Genomic DNA, 24,545 nt, shown 5'->3' on the forward strand with positions numbered 1-24,545 from the left:
CACAGTAAGGAAGAAAGGGCTGGCTTACTAAGAAATTATGTACATTTTCAATATACAGTTGTACAGTACACAGTTGTGATATTCTTTATGTGTGTATGTGTCCGTGTGTTGCACATGCACATATCTGCATGCACAAGTGTATTAAATTATTCTTCAGAAGCCTGATCCCATAGAGCAGTGTTTCTCAACCTTGACAATTTTAAGGCATGTGGACTTCAATTCCCAGAATTCCACAGCCAGCATTGCTGGCTGTGGAATTCTGGAAGTTGAAGTCCACATGCCTTAAAATTGTCAAGGTTGAGAAACACTGCCATAGAGCAAGCATTCTACCCATTGAGGCTCTCCAGACAACTGTGCTGACTGGAAAGGACCACACAGTAGAACGTTATATGCATTATAATGTTGTCTAAAGTTATATACATTATAATGGTACCGAAAGTGAAGACTGAACTTAAAAGCGCTTTGAGGATACGTGTATATAAGATAACTAGAAGTTAAGGCTCCAGGCTAGAAACCAGTAGTCTGTGATTTCTAGTCCTGCCTTAGGCATGAAAACCGACTGAGTGACTTTGGGCCAGTCACGTCTTTCAGCCCAGCTCACCTCACGGGGGATTGTTGGTGTGGGGGAAAATGTGAAGAGGAAGAAATATTAGATATGTTTGCTGCCTTATTATAAAAATAATAAAGGCGGGATATAAATAAACATAATTCAATATTTAAAAAAAAAACATTTACACCCCAGTCTTTTCAATGTTGCAGAAGCAGATCCAGAAGAAAGCAATGAATGGCTGCCTTAATAATTAATATGAAGAAAAAAAAACCTTAGAGCCTGTTGTGGTGCATCAATGAAAATGAGTCTTAAGAGTGGAGAAGTACACAGAAACAAGCAGAATAATTCAGGGGGGAAATGTGCTAAAACAGTATCAGAAAGACATCTTTGTAAGTATGACATTGAAACAATATAGTAATAATATTTTAAAAAAAAAATCAAGTGTTTTTTTTTAAAAAGAATAGTACCATCATCAAAATGAATGCCAAATTCAAACTCGCTATACATTCTTTTCCAAATGATTTAGGGAAGAGTTATAAAAGCATTTGAGATGTCAGTTTTAACTTAAATTCTAATACCAAGGATAATATAGTATTTTATTTATTTTTTCCTGTTAATTAAAATGATAGTAACAGGTTTTATACATCTGGTAACCCCAAGCAGACAGGAAAAGTGTACATACTTTCCATATGATTCTCCAAATTCCAATACTATAGATTTGTTTTTTAAAAAAAACATGGTTTCCTAGTTTTCATTTTTTTTCTTTGTGTTGCAACTCAAAAACAGAACAAAGCGATTATTGATAATAAAATAGCCTACATAGGCAACTATGGAAATTGCACAACTTTTCAGAATAAATCATTTAAATTACCCTGATGGAAAGGCCAGAATGTACATGCTTGAGTGATAAATGCCAACTTCTCTATTATATGAAGTTCAGTTGTGTAAGAAGGAAAAAAGCATCAAGGATAGCCACTAGGGAAGGCAAATAGATTTTAAAATCCAGATTTTATGGTCTATGTCCTTTGTGCAGCCTCTGACTGTGTTTGCATAAATTGCATATCCATAGCTATTTCAATCATGTTTTTTCTCAATGAACTCAATGCGGGGGGGGGGGTGGTCATCCAGCATACTGAACCATTATAAGAGAATGTAGGATTCAACTGTGGGGTCCTTGGTGCTCTATCAGCTTGGTTTCACTGGTTGCGCCGAGAGAATAAAACATCTCCAGGCAAATAACTAAGCTCAGAGAGCATCAAGGATTCTATGATATTGAACCACAAACCAACCAGATAGGCTGAGTTCATATAGTGCACTAACTTAAAACATGGTGGGGTATTTTGTGGTTTAGCCTTGATTCCTGCTGGAAAGCCCATGCAGTTTTCCTGGCAACATATTTCAGAAGTGATGAGCCAAGGTGGCGCAGCAGTTAGAGTGCAGTACTGCAGGCCACTTTAGCTGCAGGTGTTCAGCAGGTCAGCGGTTCAAATCTCACCGGCTCAAGGTTGACTCAGCCTTCCATCCTTCCGGGGTAGGTAAAATGAGGACCCAGATTGTTGGGGGCAATGTAAATATATATATACATTGCTTACTGGTGTACACCGCTTAGAGAGTGCTTGCACTTAAAGCGGTATATAAGTCTCATAAATAAATAAATAAATAAAGTGATTTGCCATTGCCTTTGCCTTCTTGGTAGAACTGAGAGAGCACCCTGATGCTTTGTGCCTAAAGCAGGACTAGAACTTACAGACTCCCACTTTCTAGACTAGTGCCTTTCACCACTACACCAAGCTAGCATTATCTCCCTTGCTCACTCACTCTCAAATAAATTTTTAGTCCACTTTTAATTACACAATGTTGTAAGGAAAAAAGAAAGAAAGAAAGAAAAAAATAGCAACACAAAGTGCAGCCATGAATATATTCAGGCAGTGGTCCAAGTTATAACTTTTTTTTTTTTTACAATGAAGGAAAAATTCCTATAGCTAAGCATCTCTTCCTCATCTCTTATTTGTCTTTAGCATGGCTACTGGATGATAATGTTGGACTTGTTCGCTGCTCTAGCTGGTTATCTCCCCCCATCCTGCAACTTCATCCCATCTTAATTCCCCTTTTGGAGAAAGAGAAAGATTAATAGCTTCCCTCATCACTGAACTGAAAAATGATGGGTAGATATTGTTACAGTTATTTCAAGTAAAGTGCTCCTGGTGGGGAGGAATGAGGTAAAGCTCACTTTTCTCAGCAATCTTGCTTGCTGGTGACACTGATAGAAAATATCCACGTGGAATGGAAAATGAAGTACTCAGAGTTTTTCACCTTTTTGTGCATGTAGGAGTCAACCTTTTGCAAAAGAAATATATGAATCCCTGTCCTTTTATTAAACATTATTACTATTGTCTATGGAGATTTTCAGTCATTGAGGTTATGGTTGTCCCAAAGGTGCTTTTTTTCAAGAGGCAGCTGGACTTTCTTGTTTTTCTTTGAAGACGTTTTACTTCTCATCCAAGAAGCTTCTTCAGTTCAGAGGCGAAGAAGCTTCTTGGATGAGAAATGAAAAGTCTTCAAAAAAACCCCCAAGAAAGTCCAGTTGTCTCCTGAAAAAGCACCTTTGGGACATTATTACTGTTGATCATGACTATACCAAATTGATTTCACTAGCTTCCTATAAATCAGTGGTTCTCAACCTTCCTAATGCCACAACCCTTTAATACAACAAGTTCCTCATGTTGTGGTGACCCCCAACCCTAAGGGCTCTCCAAGCACACACCAATGCTGCCAACTCACCCACCACGCCTGGGGTTCAGCGCACCTCGCCTGTCTTCACCTCACTTCCGAAGGTTGCCGGCTTGCCTGGCTCCAGCTGGCCGGGGAGGGGAGGCAGGAAGGCTGCTCCACTGGCTCCACCCAGCCTGGTTGGAGAAGCACCCAGGCAGAGAGAGGGAGAGAGAGAGAAAGAGAGAGAGAGAGAGAGAGAGAGAGAGAGAGAGGGAGAGAGAGAGAGAGAGAAGAAGGCGACAGCACCAGCAGAACTTAGTTCAGCCTCTTCTGTGGAAAGGGCCGCGAAGCAGCACAGCCTCCCTTAGAAGATGCTCAATGGAAATGAATCCGGCGCTGCAACAGCCCCCAGCTCGAAGCCATGCTGAGACGGATAGAGGAGTGATGTTTCGATTCCTAAGACCATCGGAAATATGTGTTTTCCGATGGTCTTAGGCGACCCCTGTGAAAGAGTCATTCGACCCCCAAATATAAATGAATCTGAATTGGCATTGCTTTAGTAATTTTACTTTGGAAGAAATGTCAATTATGCATTTGTCTCCCTGACCACAGTTCAATTCAAACAAACCAGACCAGACATCTAATAATAAGTGTTTTCATTTTAAAATGGCTCCAAATTCCAAAAAGATATATTAGGGTATGGGGGAAACTAATATCCTTCCCTTCTTTTTTAATGATGCGATGCATTGTATTATGCAAAGACCTTAAGTGTAGCATTTTTCCAACTCTTCATATTGCCTTTCATTTTCTTGTTCTTATTCTTAAGACTGACAGGATTTTCTTGTTATTGGAAACAGGAGACTCACGTAAGATCCAACATTACAAAGCCTGAAAATCAATTAAAACTAATTGTTTTGAGTTAGTCTATGAAAACAGTATGGTATGTGTATGTAAAATTCTTTGCCAAAGTAAAGAACAAAAGGTAGCTTGCACAGTTTTGTTTCTAATAGAAAAATATGTTCTTAAAGTTTAATTTCTAGCAGACTTGGTGAAAAGATGGCCTAGAAACATGATGTGGTAGTCAGGCCTTCTCAGAAGAGGAGATTCTAATGATTTTATAGTCCCAGGGTTCAAGATAATTTATTTCAGGTCTAATGTAAAGCCCTATCCTAGGTTCATTCTTAATTCCACCCAGTCTGAGAGCTTTTGTACTTCATACTTAACCGGTCAATCAGAATAGAGCTAAAACGGACCTTGGAGGTCTTCTAGTCCAGGGCTTTTCAACCTTTTCACCCATTGTACCACTTTTAGCATATGGCAACATCCAAGTACCACCAGTCGCCTAGCAAGGTGTCAAAAACTTGATCACCCCCCCCAAAAAAGGAAAAAAGTGATAAAGTACAGGTAGTCTTTGACTTACAACAGTTTGCTTAATGACTGTTCAAAGTTACAATGGCACTGAAAAAAGTGCCCCCCAAGACACAACTGAGCAAGACACCTGCCTGCCTGCCCGCCCGGCGGCGCTCTTCCTCCTGTCTGAGGTTTTTATTGTTGTGAGCATTTCTGTTGAGTATTGGCAGCAGGGGTGGGGGATGGATGTTTGGTTTTTATTCCCCCTGTCTGTCGGGTGGTTGCAGCAGTTTTGGTCACTTCACATGACCCTGGGACACTGTGACTATCATAAATATGAATCAGTTGCCAAGCTTCTGAATGTTAATCACAAGACCCTGGAGATGCTGCAACATTCCAGCTGATCGGTGCTTCTTCTGGGCTCAGCAGAAGCGCCAGGATCAGTGCTGCTTTCCAGCTGATTGGTGCTTCTTCAGGGCTCAGCAGAAGCACCAGGATCAGCGCCGAGCTCCAGCTGGAGCCTGGCGCTGATCCTGGTGCTTCCGCTGAGCCCTGACACCCCTACAGCTCCAGCCATCTCTCGCTTAGGCTTGTGCGGTGCTGCCACTGGTCCAGCTCATTCCCCTCCTCGGCTACTTTTCTAGGATGGTCACATACCACCTGCCAGGTGCCAATGTACCACAGGTGGTACCTGTACCACTGGTTGAAAAGCCCTGTTCTTGTCAAACTCCTAGCTCAGGTTGGAGACCCTATGCCATTTCAGACAGGTAGTTCTTTCTTTCACACAACTGTTTCTTTCTGTAACATATTAATAGCAACCTATCCACACTCTTTCCAATATGCATTATTCAACATAACAGGAGACTTTGTCTAATGTCTAATATACTAAACCAAGGGTAATGGTGTTGCTTTTCTTTGAAAGCCAAGATTTGCAAACATATTTCTTCAGAATAGGATTCTCTAGACTTCAACCCTCCGGCCATTGATCTTTACTAATGGATCGCAAATTTTAAACTTACCGTTTGTATCTTCTGAATTGAGATTGATTCCTGGTAAATTCATGGACATGTAGCATTTTTGGCCTGGAGTGGATAGATGATAAAGAGTTTAGATCAGATTGCTCTACAAAGGATTACATGGTACCTCAATCTGTCTATGTAGAGTCTCAGTCATCCAGGTCATGGTTGTCTCAAAGGTGTTTTTTCAAAAGGCAACTGGACTTTCTTGTTTTTCCTTGAAGACATTTCACTTTTCATCCAAGCAGCTTCATAATTTCTGACTGAATGGTGGAGGCGTTGGAAGGATTAGTTCTGACTGGTGCATCTACTCTGGGGGGCAGAGCAGGACGACAGAGCTTTTTGATTTTCCAAGGTATTCCCAAAGCAGAGAGGCCTATAATGAAAGAAAACAGTGAACCTGAATGGCCAATTCATGGTGATAAGAAAAGGAAAACATACTTATTTCTCTGTTTTTTCAGCACGTCAACAGAGACCCAGATAACCCATTTGTTATTAGGGCAAGGTGTCTCTCAGGATCATCTATATGGCCTCTAGGCAATTATAGTATAACGTAGCTTGGCCTTGCTTTGTATTGGACTAGCTAGTCTAATCAGGAAACAAGAAGAATAGTCTTTGTTAATTGGAAAAAGTCTGATTCTATTATTTCCAAGGAAATCAATAAATGAGGCAATTCTTTTATAGGACAAATTCTAAAACTGCATGAGAGTGTATCTAAGTCCTGTAACCAATGTAAGTAAAAAATACTTACTCATTACTCATTCCTTGCCCACACTAAAAGATTTAGGCTGGATTTGCTAATCTAGAATATTATAAAACTTGGTTTATTGAATAAGCCATAGTACTTTGGTACTTATACTTTATTGAAACAGAAACAAATGTGTAATGTTATATAATACTTAATGCTGCCAAAAAACTTCTGCTGCAATTTCCTCAAAGTTGTCTTTTCCTCAGAAAGATACTTCTGTTTTCCTACTTGATTCTCAGTGTGTTTTCATTCTTTTCTTTGGGGGTTTTGGAAGCCTATTTTATTTTACAAAATGGAGAAGAGTGCTACACTTTCCTCATATACAGATTTCCACTGCTATCAAATCTCATTGCCTGCACCAATTTTCCTATTTAGAAAAAAAAAACCCTTCACTGATAGAGAAAACCACATTCATTATGTTTCTCTTGAAATTTAATTTTAACTTGGGGAGCCAGAGTGACTGAAAACCAGTAGTAAAATGAACAATACCAGACAGAACACTCAAACACCTCTAGGCCATTGAATAACCAAGTTAAATATAAGAACCTCCACTACACTTACTATGTTTTCACCAAAATTCTACCTTCTTTTAAAAATCAAGGGCATTTTCTTTACCATAAAAATTGAATTAAAGTGACTGCATAAAATGCAGAGATCATTTTTAGAACAGCACCATTTTGATCGTTCATCCAGTGATCTCATCATCCAATGAAGTATGAAGGAGCTTCATGTTCTTCTTAACTATCATTTGTTGCAGCCTGAAGAAAACAAATCAAAATTAAAGAGTTAGAGTTAAAGCTAGTAGGATAGGAATCAAAGTTTCTCAGGCAAGAAAAAATGATTATATAATCTCGGAAGAGGTGTCTTCATCAGAGGAGAAGAGAGAAGGGAAGAGATCATTAACTCAAAATGGCAGGAGAAAGGCAAAGCATTTAAAACCTGGAGACACAGACAATGCTAATTCTGTGTGTACTGCATATATGTATATATGACAGTGTTCTTGTTTTCAATAAAGCAATGTAGAGTTACTAGCTAGTTTGTGCGGTTCTGTCTTAGACCAAAAGTAAGCAGAGTTTTTGGACAATCAATATTTATTCCTTAAAAAAACATGGTTCCATAAATGTCATCCTTTTCTTTGTGTTGCAACTCAAAAACAGAACAAAGCAATTATTGATTGCTATATTTATCAATATTTATTCTTGTACCTGGTGAAGTCAAGCACTGTATCAGTAAAATGTGCTGTACAAAACAATGATGCTATTAAAATGTTTTCAGATGGATCAGTGAAAATAGACCTGACCCAAATCTTTTTTGTTTCCTGGAGAATACCCCAGCTCAAACAGCCAACGCAAACATATAAAACACAAATGCTTTCACCTGAACTGAAGCACAAGATTCTTTTATAAGGAGGTATGTGGATCAGATAACATGCCAGTTTGACTTGTGGAAAGAAATGGAACTATAAACAAAGCTGTGGATGCCTAGTAAAGAATAAGATACATTTTGGCACACAAAAACTTAATAGTCTTAGAATGGTATGTACATATTTTGCATCAGAATTCGTGCTGCCAGGCCTACTTATGAAACTTAGATTATGTAACTCAAAATGAGATTTTTTTTAAAATCAGATATTTTGACAAGGCAGTAAATAATACAGACTATACAACTTTGTGCCTTCTTTCCACATGGAAACATTTTCTAGAGTCAAGATAATTGATTGTATGACTCTAAGGTCCACAAGCTTCACACCAACAGCTAATGAGGTTAAGCTATAGGGCAATGGAGGTAAGGACTAGATTTTAATTACTGCTACTAAGTATGTAGTTTATTTAACATTTCCAGCTTAAAATAAATGTGGACTAGTGGCAGAATCTGGAGTATGAAAATAAGTACTACAATTTAGAAGAAAAGCTATGGATACCTCATAAAGTCTAATATAGTTTCATTAAAACTTGGTACAAATTTTCTCTCCAGGTTGCTACATGATGTCCTGTTGTCCACACAACACTTTATCTTATGGATAATAATTTTGGGCTAAACTACATATGTTGCTAAACTACAATTCTCAGCAACTATCTTCATTACCCATACTAGATAGAGCTCCTGGAAATTGTAAGTTAGCAACATCCAAAATCTCACAAACTATCAATTTCTGACACAGATTAAATCCAATAAATAGTAGAGTGAAATAATTATTTTGCAGTTTTAAAAGGCATGTAGAATATATCTGATGGGTTAATGATCCTGCTATGCTTATATATTATAGTCAAATTAAGAAATGTTAACAGTCCCATCATCTAAACATGAATCTGCTCCATTAGATAAAGAAAAAAGAGTTTTTAGAGCCAAAGGGATCTGCTTTGGACATGCATTAAATCCTTTCCTAAATTACTCTTTCTGATTCATGTCTAGGAGTATTTCTTTGCTGGAGACTTTTCCAATATCAAAAATCCTTGAAAGAAAAATGGTCATGGGAACAGATTGTAGAGAACTAAAACACAGGAAATTGCAAGGTTTGTTGCCATCCATTTCTGTAATCTGTTTTGTGGACAGTCCTTTTAAATGTATTTATTCTTATCATGTCTAATTTGGTCTTGGCAGAGATTTGCTGAATGAATCTGCAGCAGAAAAACCCAGAGCAAAAGGGCTTGTATGCTCTCTACTTTTCTACCCAACTTCCAGTCCTGCTAGTTTTTCATTTTTTTTGCCTTTGTCAGCTATGTTTTCGAACATCACCCAAATGAGCTCAATCGGTTCTTTGTTTCAGCAGGTACAACTAGCCCTGGTACAAAGCCACTCCGTCTTCTAAATGCTATTGTCTTACTTTGTTTATTGTGGGCAGTACTAGGGACTGCTTCTTCTACTGACGAACAACAAGGCTTTCAAACTGAAACCAAGATGGCCAAGTCAACACAGTAGATTTAGTTTCTTGGGATCTGTCTTCTTGTTTCCTTCCAGTCCCCAGCTTCTAACTTATAGACAAGGCTTAGAATCAGTTCTCCATGTCAAAGAGATCATATTCTCCAACTATCCCTATTTATCAAAACAATCTAGTACAGAGAAAATGGGAAAAATAAAACTTATGGGAACATATGATCCTTGCCAACAATTCAGATAAAGGCTAGACCTTCTACAAGCAAATGAGATTGTATGATGCTTGGTATTTGCTCCTGCCCATGTGAAATGTTGTTACACTTCAAACTAATATGGAAATACCATTAGCTAGCTGCCCATTGCCACCATCCCTGGCTAAAGCAATTGCTGGCTTTCTGCTGGCCTCAACCATGGCAACCACTACTTCAATCCATTTTCAAATTTGTCTGCTCACTTTAAAAAAAAGGTAGGGTCATTTGATTGTCACACATTGTGTGTGTGTGTGTGTGTGTGTGTTATATTTAATATTGTGGACTTCTACTGACCTCAGTACACAATTACATTGTGATAAAAGGAAGGGAGGTTCTAATAAAAGCAGGAAACAGGATAGGTTTTTCTCAATTACAGCATGATTAATAATTTCCAACAGGTATTTATCTGTATGACTTAGGTATATTTGATTCAAATATTAAATTAACACAGACATTTGTCTTAATCATCTATTATTTTGAATAATGTTTGTTTTTTAAAAAAAGTTCTGCTGATTTAATTTGCAAGTTTATATTTCTGTTTATCACCATTTTTTCATTATTGTCACTGCCATAAATAAATTTACCAAACACTTGAGATAGAATAACTATAACATAAATTTCAAATGTAAGAAAGCTACAGTATTCCCATTCTGATACCAGTGGCTGCTCTTATAATCTCCTTCAGAAAATTACTCTTCATGAAATAATACTTATCTTCAAAGAACTTTGAATAATGAAAAATATCATAAAAGCATCAACTCTCTGCCTGAAGTGCCTAAGAGTTACTTATTAGTTTCAACCTCTCAAAAGTGCACTAGACTCCTTGTTGAAAGACAATTCACAACCTAAATTAAATATGATACATTAAAAGATAAGGTCAATATTGCACTTAAGGTTTAGATCAGTAGTTCTTAACCTTTTTGAATGAATCGCCCCCTTGAGCCAATGAGGAAGTTGTCATCGCCTCCCTCCCCCAACATAACCTCTCAATCACAACATAGGAAATAATTCTTCAATTTATGCAAACACTTTTTTTTTCTTTAAAATTGTCATCAGGACATACGATGCAAATTTATTTCCAGTCTTTTTCCCATATCTCAACTGTGTGAAAAAGTTTGGTGCCACCCGTCACTTTAGTCCCAAACTTCATGATACATGTATTTCATTATTATCTTATTTATTCAAGACACTTAAATATAATGACCACTGAAAACAAAACACTGGGAGCCGCAAAACCCTTTTGACATCTAAAATGAAGATTGTTGTTTATTTATTTATTTATTTATGAGACTTATATACCGCTTTAAGTACAAGCACTCTCTAAGCGGTGTAAACCAGTAAGCAATGTATATATATATTTACATTGCCCCCAACAATCTGGGTCCTCATTTTACCTACCCCGGAAGGATGGAAGGCTGAGTCAACCTTGAGCCGGTGAGATTTGAACCGCTGACCTGCTGAACACAGTCAGCTAAAGTGGCCTGCAGTACTGCACTCTAACTGCTGCGCCACCTCGGCTCTTGTTGTTGTTGTTAATTGCGAAGTCGTGTCCGACCCATCGCGACCCCATGGACAATGTTCCTCCAGGTCTTCCTCTACCATCTTCTGGAGTCCATTTAAGTTCACACCTACTGCTTCAGTGACTCCATCCAGCCATCTCATTCTCTGTCGTCCCCTTCTTCTATTGCCCTCAATCTTTCCCAGCATTAGGCCCTTCTCCAGTGAGTCCTTCCTTCTCATTAGGTGGCCAAAGTATTTGAGTTTCAACTTCAGGATCTGGCCTTCTAAAGAGCAGTGAGGGTTGATCTCCTCTAGGACTGACCGGTTTGAACGCCTTGCAGTCCAAGGGACTCGCAGGAGTTTTCTCCAGCACGATAGTTCAAAGGCCTCAATTCTTTGGCGCTCAGCCTTTCTTACGGTCCAACTTTCACAGCCATACATTGCAACTGGGAAAACCATGGCCTGGACTATACACACTTTTGTTGGCAGGGTGATGTCTCTGCTTTTTAGTATGCTGTCTAGATTTGCCATAGCTTTCCTCCCCAGGAGCAAGCGTCTTTTAATTTCTTGGCTGCAGTCCCCATCTGAGGTGATCTTGGAGCCCAGAAAAATAAAATCTGTCACTACCTCCATTTCTTCCCCATCTATTTGCCAGGAATTGAGAGGGCCGGATGCCATGATTTTGGTTTTCTTAATGTTGAGTTTCAAGCCAACTTTTGCACTCTCCTTCTTCACCCGCATCAAGAGGCTCTTTAGTTCCTCTTCACTTTCTGCCATTAGAGTGGTATCATCTGCATATCTTAGGTTGTTGATATTTCTCCCGGCAATCTTAATTCCAACTTTTGATTCATCTAGCCCTGCCTTTCTCATGATGTGCTCTGCATATAAGTTAAATAGGCAGGGCGACAGTATACAGCCTTGCCGGACTCCTTTTCCAATTTTGAACCAATCAGTGGTTCCGTGTCCAGTTCTCACTGTTGCTTCTTGACCGGCATATAAGTTTCTCAAGAGACAAATGAGATGGTCTGGTACTCCCATCTCTTTAAGAACTTGCCACAATTTGTTGTGATCCACACAATCAAAGGCTTTAGCATAGCCAATGAAGCAGAAGTAGATGTTTTTCTGGAACTCCCTAGCTTTCTCCATGATCCAGCGTATGTTGGCAATTTGATCTCTAGTTCCTCTGCCTCTTCGAAATCCTGCCTGTACTTCTGGTAGTTCTCAATCCACATACTGCTGGAGTCTAGCTTGTAGGTTTTTAAGCATAACTTTACTAGCATGTGAAATGAGTGCAATGGTGCGATAGTTTGAACATTCTTTGACATTGCCTTTCTTTGGAATTGGAATGTAAACTGACCTTTTCCAATCCTGTGGCCACTGTTGAGTTTTCCAAATTTGCTGGCAAATTGAGTGTAGCACTTTTACTGCATCGTCTTTTAAGATTTTGAATAGCTCAGCTGGAATACTGTCACCTCCACTAGCTTTGTTGTTGCTCAGATTTTCTAAGGCCCATTTCACTTCACATTCTAGGATGTCTGGTTCGAGGTCAGTGACCATCTCATTGTGGTTATCTGGGATGTTAAGCTCATTCTTGTATAGTTCTTCTGTGTAGTTTTGCCATCTCTTCTTAATCTCTTCTGCCTCTGTTAGGTCTCTGCCATTTTGGTCCTTTATCATGCCCATCTTTGCATGAAACGTTCCCTTCATATCTCCAATTTTCTTGAAGAGATCTCTGGTCCTCCCTATTCTGTTGTTTTCTTCTATTTCTTTGCACTGTTCATTTAAGAAGGCATTCTTATCTCTTCTAGCTACTCTCTGGAATTCTGCATTCAATTGGGTGTATCTTTCTCTTTCTCCTTTGCCTTTCGCTTCCCTTCTTTCCTCAGCTATTTGCAAAGCTTCCTCAGACAGCCATTTTGCTTTCTTGCATTTCTTTTTCTTTGGGATGGTTTTAGTTGCTACCTCTTGTACAATGTTGCGAACTTCCATCCATAGTTCTTCAGGCACTCTGTCTATCAGATCCAGTTCCTTAAATCTATTTGTCACCTCTACTGTATATTCATCAGGAATATGATTTAGTTCATACCTGAGTGGCCTAGTGCTTTTCCCTACTTTTTTCAATTTAAGCCTAAATTTTGCAACGAGAAGCTCATGATCTGAGCCACAGTCAGCTCCTGGTCTTGTTTTTACTGACTGTATAGAGCTTCTCCATCTTTGGCTGCAGAGCACATAGTCAATCTGATTTCTATGTTGACCGTCTGGTGATGTCCATGTGTAGAGCCGTCTCTTGGGTTGTTGGAAAAGAGTGTTTGTTATGACCATCGTATTCTCTTGACAAAATTCTATCAGCCTGTGCCCTGCTTCATTTTGTACTCCAAAGCCAAACTTGCCTGTTATTCCGGTTATCTTTTGGCTTCCTACCTTAGCATTCCAATCCCCCATGATGATAAGGACATCATTTTTTGGTGTTAATTCTATAAGGTGCTGTAGGGCTTCATTGAACCGGTCAATTTCATCCTCTTCAGCACCAGTGGTTGGGGCATAGATTTGGATTATTGTAATATTGAATGGTTTGCCCTGGATTCGAATTGAGATCATTCTGTCATTTTGGGGATTGTATCCCAGTATTGCTTTTCCTATTCTTTTATTGACTATGAAGGCTACTCCATTTCTTCTGAGGGATTCTTGCCCACAGTAGTATACCTGATGGTCATCTGAGTTAAATTCACCCATTCCTGTCCATTTTAGTTTGCTGATTCCTAAGATGTCGATGTTCAGTCTTGTCATCTCTTTTTTGACTACGTCTAGCTTGCCTTGATTCATGGATCTTACATTCCAGGTTCCTATGGAGAAAAAATCTTTACAGCATCGGACTTTCCTTTCACCACCAGATATATCCACAGCTGAGCGTCCTTTCGGCTTTGGCCCAGTCGCTTCATTCTTTCTGGCGCTACTAGTACTAGCCCTCTGCTCTTCCCCAGTAGCATATTGGACACCTTCCGACCTGAGGGGCTCATCTTCCAGCGTCATATCTTTTTGCCTTTTAGTACTGTCCATGGGGTTTTCATGGCAAAGATACTGGAGTGGTTTGCCATTTCCTTCTCCAGTGGATCACATTTTGTCAGAACTCTCTGCTATGACCTGTCCGTCTTGGGTGGCCCTGCACGGCATAGCTTATAGCTTCATTGAGTTACACAAGCCCCTTCGCCACAACAAGGCAATAATCCATAAAGGGGAAAATGAAGATAACACTGCATATCTCCTTTTTTACCTTTATTATATATATATCTTCAGTGTTATCTTCATTTTAGATGACAAAAGGGTCTCTCTCTCTCTCTCCCTCCCTCCCTCCCTCCCTCCCTCCCTCTTCCTCTTTCTGCCCTTGGTCTGCCAGTCCTCTTCCCTCACTCAGTGTGTGTGTGTGTGTGTGTGAGAGAGAGAGAGAGATAGAGATAGAGAGAGAGGCACTTGCGCTTCCTCTCTCTCTCTCTCTCTCTCTCTCTCTCCTCTCTCTTTCTCTCTCTCTTTTTCTCTTTCCCCTCTCCCTCTTTCTTTCTCTCTTTCCTCTCCCTCCCTCCCCCTTCTTTCTCTAGGTGAGGAGAGAGAGAGAGAGAACAAAAGGGGCGGGGAGGGAGGGCAGGAGGCAGAAGAAGACCCCCTGTTGCTGCTAGAGGCACCCACCTCCACTGCCCGCCAGGCCTGTGGGGAGGCCCCGGCTCATAGTCATGTTGGTAGGCCATTCCACATGCCGCTGGCATCACAGGGCTCAAGTTGGAGCCACGGGGCATCTGTGGAATGCCCCGCCTGTCGGCTGTATCGCCAAGCCTCCCCTCTTACCACCAGTGTCCCCGGACTTAAGTCACGGGGCATCTGTGGAACACCCCATCAGCTGCTCGCTAAACCTTCTCCCGCGCCGCCGGCGTCCTTGGTCAGAACCAGGGCAATGATGCGCCTCCTACCAGGACCAACACTGGAGCCTCCCATGCTGCCGGTAGGTCTGTCGTGCTGGAGGAGCTGGGGCCGCTCTGCACCGCGTGGCGCTCCCGGCAATTCGCGACCCACCAGCGTCGCCCAGGGAGCGATGCCCCCGCTGGCCACCATCCCAGCTGGGACTGCCGCCTGGGGGGCAGCAGGAGGAAGAAAGGGAGGAGGAGGAGGGCAAGGAAGCTGGCGCTGGGCCCTAGGAGGAGGTGCTCCCACGGGTCCGGCTGGGGCTCTTCTGCTGCTGGTTGGAAAATGCCTCCACCCTCCCTTTCTCCCCCCCCCCATCTTCTGCTCACCTCACATTCTTCGCCGACAAAGCAGCCGGGACTCCGGCACGCCTTTCCGGCCAGCTGGGCCAACAGTCCTATGGCTGAGGATTGCAGGGGCTGCTCTCCCTCGGGGCCGCGGCTTGCAGGAAGGTTGGCCCACTCAGCTGAGGCTATGGCAGGCTGCTCCCAGCAGGGATCCTGGGGCTTCTCCGTACGGTTCCCCGGCCACATGTTCCTTGGACGGGGCCAGCCAGGGAAAGGGACTTCCTGGCCGTGCTTCTCCCAGGGGGCGGGACACCTGGGAGCAGGGCCAATAAGGAGCCCTGCGAGGGGACAAATCCGCATGAGAGAGAGAAAGAGAGAGATAGAAGCACAAGTGCCTCTCTCTGTCTCTGTCTCTCTCTGCAAATGGAGGAGGAGGCTCGGAGCCTCAGGGGAAGGCTCAAAAGTGTCCCCAAAACTTCTCGCTCCATCGCCCCCATATCTCCCTCTTTTCGTTCCTTTGCCCCCGCATCGCCCCTTTTTGTTCCATTGCCCCCCTGAAAAATGAAATTGCCCCCTGGGGGGTGATATCGCCCAGGTTAAGAACCACTGGTTTAGATGACAGGAAACAAAGCCTTTTTATCATGATGTTACTCATTAAGGAAGTATACTCAGGACTTGGTGATTCTTTGAAAATAATTATCATTTCTTTAACATTATAGTGGGTCTAGGTCACATGGATGACAATAAGAAGATTGCTGGTTTAGGGCAGGTTTTTTTAAAATACAATCTGCATGATACAAAGGTAAATAGACACAGTATCAAGTATTCTGTAAACGTGCCAATAATAGTATGTGCATAAGACCCTATAATAGTTCATGTAATAATTCAGTGAAACAAACCATCTTTTTTATATGCCAGGATGTTGGGAAGGCAGCCCCCCTATTCCTTCTGATAACCATATTCTGATGGTTATCCTCTCTAGGAAGAAAGAGCTGTCTAGGACACACAGCAAACTGTCCACTTGCTACACTTACCTACTGCCCACAGGTGTGGTGGAGGGGCACATTAGCAGTCAAATTGCAGGCCCAATGGGAGTGGATGCCATCTTACTCAGGTATCAAATCCTTTGTGCCAACTCTGCAACCCTGCCCATAACTGTTCACCTGTTTAGTGAATGGTTGTTTGTACCTGTGATTTTCTTTTTACTATTCAATACATCTACCACTTCTTCTTCTTTTTAACTCATTTGTTCTCTCTTAATTATGCTGATCAAATGTTGACCTATCTCATCAGGGCAAAATAAAATACTCATAGTTTTCACCTTTTTCATGACCTCTACCCCTCTCATAACAAATCGTAAACCAAGATACTTAAAAATATGATTCAGTTACAAAAGTTTATAAGATATGAATTAGTCAAGTGGGATGGTAGGTAGTAGCATTAATATTTATCTCCATCTCTAGTGAAGAGAATATGCCAAGAGGAACAGTGTCATGGAGGACCCCGAAGCATGAGGAAGAGCCTGCTTCAGACTACGAGGAAGAGCCTGCTTCAGGAATTTGGGACTGGGGCATGGCAGAGCATTTGGAAGATACAGCAGACTCTGAAGCTGGAAGGATGGGCCAGAAGACGAGGAGAAACCAGGAACTTTAGGAGGGCTGGAGGAACAATCAAACAATCAGCTTATAATGGGAAGGAAGAAACAGAGCTGGAACTCCGTCTCTGTTTCTGGACTTTAGACTTGCCTTGTGGACCTTGGAATTGGATTTTGGCTTCTGGGATTTGTGTTTTGGACCGTGCATTTGTCTTTGCTGGACTTGCTCTGTGTTTTTACTGACTTGGGAAACTGGACTCATTGCGTCTTGTTCTGGTTCCTGTGGGGGGAATCCTGGAGAATTACTACTCAGGTCTGGTGAAGCCTCAATAAAGACTTCAAACCATTGTGGTGTTTGCATGTGTGAGCAGGATAAGACAGAGAAACTGTATCTGGATGAGATACAGTCAGAGTCACTGTTTATAACTAAGTCACAGAATCTTGTGAAGAAATGATCACAAAAGAGGGCACTTATATTAAAACAAACAGTTATGGCAGGCCAAGGGCAAACTGCATGACACATTGCCCAACATCAGGTTAATTAAATCTCATAAAGCACCATTGTAGTTGTTTGTGGCAATAGTTCCCAGTAATCATATTCTTAGAAGTCATGGACACTTATCCTTCTTTTTCCTCACAGCAATGAACTCCAAAATACTCAATGCAACTAAACTCCACCATCTCTTCAACCTTTCACATATAATAAACTGGAAATAGAATGTTAAATTATGCCAAAGACTTCTAGTAATAAGAACATTGTGAATTGCTTTTAGAGCACTGTTTATTCTTTACCCACTGAAACACCACCAATTTCTTAATACACTACAAAGTAAAATAGCCAATGAGTAAGCAAGATGACATAACCAATTCAGCCAGTGTAGACAGACAAAAAAATATTTATTTATTTTTGTTTGTTCGTTCGTTCATTCATTTATATCCTGCCTTTATTGTTTTTACAAATAACTCAAACATATCCACCACACCTCCTTCCTCCTATTTTCCCTCACAACAACCCTGTGAGTTGGACTGAGACTATGACTGGCTCAAGGTCACCCAGCTAGATTTCATGACTAAGGCAGGACTAGAATTCACAGTCTCCTTCTTTCTAGCCTGATGCCTTAACCACTAGACCAAACTGGCTTATTGTGATTATTCATATTGGTAATATCTCCAAAACAGTTTCTTGAAAAAAATGTCTAATGAAAGAGCTTTAGATCTCAGTGTGACATCTGAAATTACGGCAGATAATAATGGTCAATCCCTGGAACTGATTTTTTTTTGGGGGGGGGGAGGAGATTACTATGGATGGAACAAGAAAACTCCTTGATTAATTACATCCTCTTGGCCCATGTTATTACATGTGGTGCTTTCAGAAGCAAAGAAAGGATGAGATCTTAATGTTCCTGTGACAAACAAGATTACCCAGGAAAAGCAAGAGCGATTTGTTTACCTCACTATATATGTTTGGCAGAGTATTTTTCTTATCAGAAACTGAAACAATTTATGGCATATTCACACCAAAACAAAAGCAGGGACTAGCTTTCGATGCAAGTTTTAAACTGAAAAACGAAACAAAAACAGTTGAGATTATTCTTAACTTGTACATCTGTGTCTGATTTCTTATACAAGCCCTGATTACCTTGAATGAATCATTGCTAGCGAGGTTACTATTACCTGTGTGTATGTTGTAGATGTTTCACCTCACTGATAGAGTACATGCTTTATATGGTGAGATCCCCATCTGGCATCACTAAGTTAACTTATTTATTTAATTAAGTAGCAAGTTCCTGAGATTGTGAAGGTACTTTCCAATAAATAGAAACAATATTGGAGTATATATGTAGTCATTTAGTCTGGCCATGTTAACATAGTTTCATATAGATATATGTCTATCACAGTATAAGGAATATATGGCTGCTGCCAGCCCAAATCCCTTCTTTGGTAACATTTACTAAAGGATGAAGCTTAAGTTTCATCCCCACCCTTATTGTTCATGTCAGCCTGGCATTCTTTTTCATTAGTTTTCAGCTGAAGAGCTGGAAGAGACATGGATTTTCCTAAATTTTCTGTTTTGGGTTCTAATTAATTAAAAGTGAGTGAAGTTAACAATAGTCTGTGATGCTTAAGATATAGGTTACAGATTTTAAAAATTGGGGAAGGAAAAAAAGGACAGATTTTTAGACATAGGGAATTTAGCTGTGAACATCTCTTTGGAAAAATAAAATGAAGCACTTTTTGATTGCTTGGCTTGGCTTCCTATGATTCCCTAAATTAGGACTATAGATTTGGTTCCTTTTCAAGAAATATTAATTCCATTGTTTAGCAGAAGCAAATCACTTTAATGACACTAGACTGTTTTCCAACAAATTTTCAAATATTTATACATTTGTGACTTTTAAAACAATAATTTTAAAAAACAGTAATCTAAAATGTTATTTATTTCCAGACTTTGAGAAATATCAATTTATATTTATATTTGCTACACCAATAACCAAATATTTCCTTTCATATATTATTGTTATATTTCAGTCATTTCTACAAAAAACATTGAAACTGGGAAGAAAAGGGACACTCTGAGCATATCAGGTGATAATTAACAAAGGTGGGCAATGCAATATAATATTTGGCATAATTTAGGCAAAGGTTTAAATCAGTACAAGTGAGCAAATTGCTACATATTGGCAGATGCAATTAACAATATCTTGATTTTATTTGCTCTTGCAAAACTGTGGTATAAAATAAAAATCTAGATTCATTTGATGGTTTATGTGGATTATCCCCTGCCTCATCAGCAATATAGATGGATAATATATACCTACCCCATAGATTACATACATACATACATACATACATACATACATACATACATACATATAAAAATCACTGTCCATTTTGAATACATAGCGAAAAGAGGAAACTTGAGGGTTCACAAGATTGATGCTATATGGAACAAAACTGTGGCTGAATCTGGATGTTTTGCTTCAGATACCACGAAGCCTCCTCTCAGAAGGTAACAAGGAAAACAGCTCATGAAAGCAGTTGCTTTTGGTGCTTACTGAAGACTGTGATTATATCAGCAAGAAAGTATATCAAGGACTTATCTTAATCAAGTGGAGGGTGCAAGTAACCCAAGCAATGCTTTCTTTACAGATTTGCTCATGTAGATGACTACAGAATTCTATGACCTTAAAACTTAATGCACAATGAGAAGGGAAATTCTGCCCATCTGATCTTGAAAAGCTTTGGAAATATATGGACTGTTAGCTTCTGCAATGCACTGAACTTCACTGACTATTTCATTTGCAGCATTTGCATATTTTATCAATTCTGGTTTGGTCTACTGTGTCAGCACACCTCAGGGCCACTATAGCTTCAGTTAACTTCTTAATGAGACAGTCTCTGTGGCTTTCTACAGTACATAAGAGCCATGGTGACGCAGTGGTTAGAAAGTAGTATTCCAGGCTGACTCTGCTCATTGCCAGGAGTTTGAACCTGACCAGCTCAAGGCTGACTGAGGTTGATGAAATGAAGACCCAGATTGTTGGGGGCCATATGCAGACATTTGTAAACCACTCAGAGAGTGTTGTAAAGCACATTGGGGTTGTATATAAGTCTAAGTGCTATTGCTAAAGCAGAAATTCTTTGTGGGCATTTTCAGGCAAGTGCCGAATTCCTCCTCCGTCGTATGTGCACTTCAGTATTACAATAGGAAAAAAAATAGGCACTAACTAACCCCTGTTGCATATATAATCTTCATATGTATCCAGAAGATACCAATTTGTCTGCTAGTTTTTCACTGACTTTGAGCATTGGTTTATTCCATAGAGGTAAGATGTACCGATAAAAGTTGATGGTTGGAGTGCTTTAATGCTTTAACTGTAATATAATTATTCAAGTGCTTCCAAATTACTTCATTCCTGTAAATAGTCCCACATTCTTTTGTAATGGGTGGTATTTGAGAACTCACGATAAACATTTTTACTAGCTCAGGAAATTTGAAATATGCCTAAAATAACATCAGCTATTAAAGTGAACATGTTGAAACGTGTAGTCTTTCAGATTGTACTTGATTAATTTGGAGGATGGTTTCAGGAATCTTTGTGACTTAATAATCCAGCAAATACAGCTAGTTTGCTTTAACAGTTTCAGCACCTTCCAGTATCTGTGTGAGCTTTTGGAGATTTTTGGTAATTTCATATGAGGGTGTTGATACTACTGCAAAAGTTACTGTATTAATTTCAGCAGATATGAGTAAAAGCTTAACTATTGCAGTGGATGAAGTTTCAGTAGGTTGTCTATGATGTTTATTAGCTAGCAAAAGTGCAGTGCATTGTTAGATGGTACAATATATACTGCAGAAGACCTAGTTCTGAGATTGATGTTGCAACTGAACTTTTTAATTTGAGCGAAACTAATATAAAAATGTATACTTGCATAGCTGACAGCACAAATCTTGACCATTGGCCTTCTTTAGCAACTTACTATTGATTTCAGCAGTTATAGATCTCCATAGGCTTCTTCTCCTTTATCTAATATTCCATCTTCTCTCAACTAAAAACAGCAACTATGCTGCAAGAAACAAACCTTTTATGTATCTTATTGCAGCTCCTATGCTCTTTGAGAGCCTTGCTATTCCTATTTATTTGCCTTAGGCCTTCCTTTATCTCTCCTAAGGAATGTACAATTTATGAGAACTTTTATCTAAGAATCTAGAAATTTCAATTCAACACAGGCTCTTCAGACTGAAGATCTTTTAGAAAGAGCAGAAGAGAAGAACTTTGGAATGCCTACAGTAACTTTAACAAAAAGGTTTGAGAGACTGGACTTGGCCAAAGAGGTCAGATTGAAAGTGTAGTGTAATGTGATATGTAGATATGTTTGTGTATTTTCAGACAGTATTGCCAGTATTATTTATTAGGCTGGAGGAGATATGTTTTGATCTATCAGGGACCCCTGGTAAAGTCTCTTAAGTTGTCTGTATTCCCCCTATAGTTTTTTTTTTCAAAGCAGCTCTTGGTTTGCACTGGGAACTGAGGAGAAGCTATGGTTTAAAGTAAAGTTGTTTCTTTATGACCATTAGTCATCACTGGCCTGAGCAGTCAAATCTAGCAATGGAACAGTTTTATCCAAAAATGAAAAGGGTAAAAAATTATGCAGCAAATACAAGTATCTGCTAAAATTAGCCAAATCCTTTAGAAGTTCATAACAACATCATAAATTCACAAAAAACCTAAATACTTCTATACTAAGAGTTTATTTTTAGGCCAATTAGGGTCAATGTGATGAATCAAAAGTGGTGTCAGGGTCAGATTAAGATTAAGTGGGATATAAATTCATGCTAAATCACTAAACGTGTTGGGTAATCTCCAATGAGCCGTTATATAAAAAAAAACCTGTTGAAAGGATGAAATAGGAGTTGGCCAATAAATATTGTTTTGAATTCCTGAAAGAAAAGTTTTTGGCAACATCTTCCATGATTTTAACAGTATTTTTTTTGCACCCAAGTAAAAAAGAGAAGATGGGTAGGTATGGGCTTGGGTGTGTGTATTCAGAATTATGGTCCTCCCACAAATGATGACAAATCAGTGAGGAATTCTGGAAAAACTAGACAAGCTAGCTAGACAAGTCGGCATGTTGAGAGGAAACACCTGAAAGTTTAATTTCTCTCAGAGATAACTCTCACATTATTTTATACTGCATATTTTCTTTCTTGAGAACAGAATATTTACATAAACGTTCTGTGTAGACTATCATATCAAACAGTCCTTATCGATTTTAGCTGCAGTGGCTCTTATATAACAGAATAAAAGCAAAAGTTTTGGCTGTAATATATTGAGATTTATACTAAAATAAAAGTGGGAAATATTATAAAGAAGTAAAGTTAAGGAAGGCTAAGTAGGAGAGAGTGTTCAATAACAGCTGATTTATTTCATTAGTTTTAGGATAACAAAAATTGAGAATAAATACTGGACAGGCTGGAAGACCTTGCCTATGATAAAATTTTAGTTACAGGAGTCTTTACCAGACAAGGTATTCCTACATTAGTTTGAAAAAGATATACTTTCAAGAATGATCATCCCTGAAAATTAGTGGTATATAGAAAAATCTAGGTATAAGGAAGGATTTCTGTACACTAAACCTTAAATCTCAATAAAAACTCAGTACTTTCATTCACCAAAAATCTCTTGCTATGATTTTATCAGATAAGCCCTCTTTAAACATGGTGACTAAAGTTAGTTCATTCTAGGCTACATTCTAAGGAAACAATACAGTAGCATGTCAGCCACATTCATACAGATGTACATCCCTTATCATAAGCATATGATCTTATGGTTGGCTATTACCTATTTGGCAGAATCATCAATCTATCTATAAAGTTAGCAACACGGTCTGTGTCCAAGTTGCTTACTTCTGTCATCCATTTCAAAAGCTTTCTGGTGAAAAGGCTAATTATGAATTTTACTTGAAAAAAGAAAATTGTAAAGAATCCTTCTATGAAGAAGATAAAAGTATTGAGTGATGAAGGTCATAAATGGGTTTTCATCACATTTGTCAAGCAAAGTGCTGAAGGATTAATGCTGTGACAACTGCCTTTGCTGCAGCATCCGGATCTTGATCAGGAAGAGGCATTGAATACAGGCAGACATCTGTATGAGCCCTGATCTAGCTGGTTCATTTCTGAGTCAATTTGTTTACTTGGCCACTACTTAGTTTTGATGCAATACTAGATGATACTAAACCAAGGCTTTAGTGACCTGATCTATAGGCAATCAAGTTACAAGAGAGCCAGACATTATGACCTGGTCATTCTTTTTCTCATAACAATGGAAGCAGGAGCTGATAGATTTGTTGATACTGATACTATATCTTGAAATCTTGCAGTCAGAATTAAATTGTAGGTTCCCACATTTATTTATTTATTTATTTATGAGACTTATATACCGCTTTAAGTGCAAGCACTCTCTAAGCGGTGTACACCAGTAAGCAATGTATATATATATATATATATATATATATATATATATATATATATATATATATATATATATATTACATTGCCCCCAACAATCTGGGTCCTCATTTTACCTGCCTCGGAAGGATGGAAGGCTGAGTCAACCTTGAGCCAGTGAGATTTGAACCGCTGACCTGCTGAACACAGTCAGCTAAAGTGGCCTGCAGTACTGCACTCTAACTGCTGCGCCACCTCGGCTCATGATAGATTCCAAAGATTATTACACAAACATTAGCCTTAAGTTTTTCCATTATCACTCTAAAAAAAACCCCACCTTTTCACTAAGTCACACATTAGAAAGAAAATTAGAATATCCCCATATTAAAATACTGAATATTGACATATCAAATATAAATGGAAAATATTTCAGTTTGCAGAATTCTTGTAACCTCATCCCATTCATCGGATCTTGTTAAAAAGAATTAGTGGAAAAAGTTCTTGATAAAGAATAATTTGGGTTTTGAAAGCTGCCAAGGATGTAAAATAATCAAGTGCAAGATCTCTCTCTCTCACACTCTCTCTCTGTCTCTCTCTCTCTGTCTCTCTCTCTCTCTCTCTCTCTCTCTCACACACACACACACACACACACACACACAGAGAGAGAGAGAGAGAGAGAGAGAGAGAGAGAGAGAGAGAGAGAGATCAGAAGCAGTATTCAAATTTTATCTCTCTCCCTTCCATCTGATGTAATGATTGAGAT

This window comes from Crotalus tigris, unplaced genomic scaffold (assembly GCF_016545835.1).
Source record: "Crotalus tigris isolate CLP2741 ecotype Arizona unplaced genomic scaffold, ASM1654583v1 scf7180000017536.10889498, whole genome shotgun sequence".
NCBI lineage: Eukaryota > Metazoa > Chordata > Lepidosauria > Squamata > Viperidae > Crotalus > Crotalus tigris.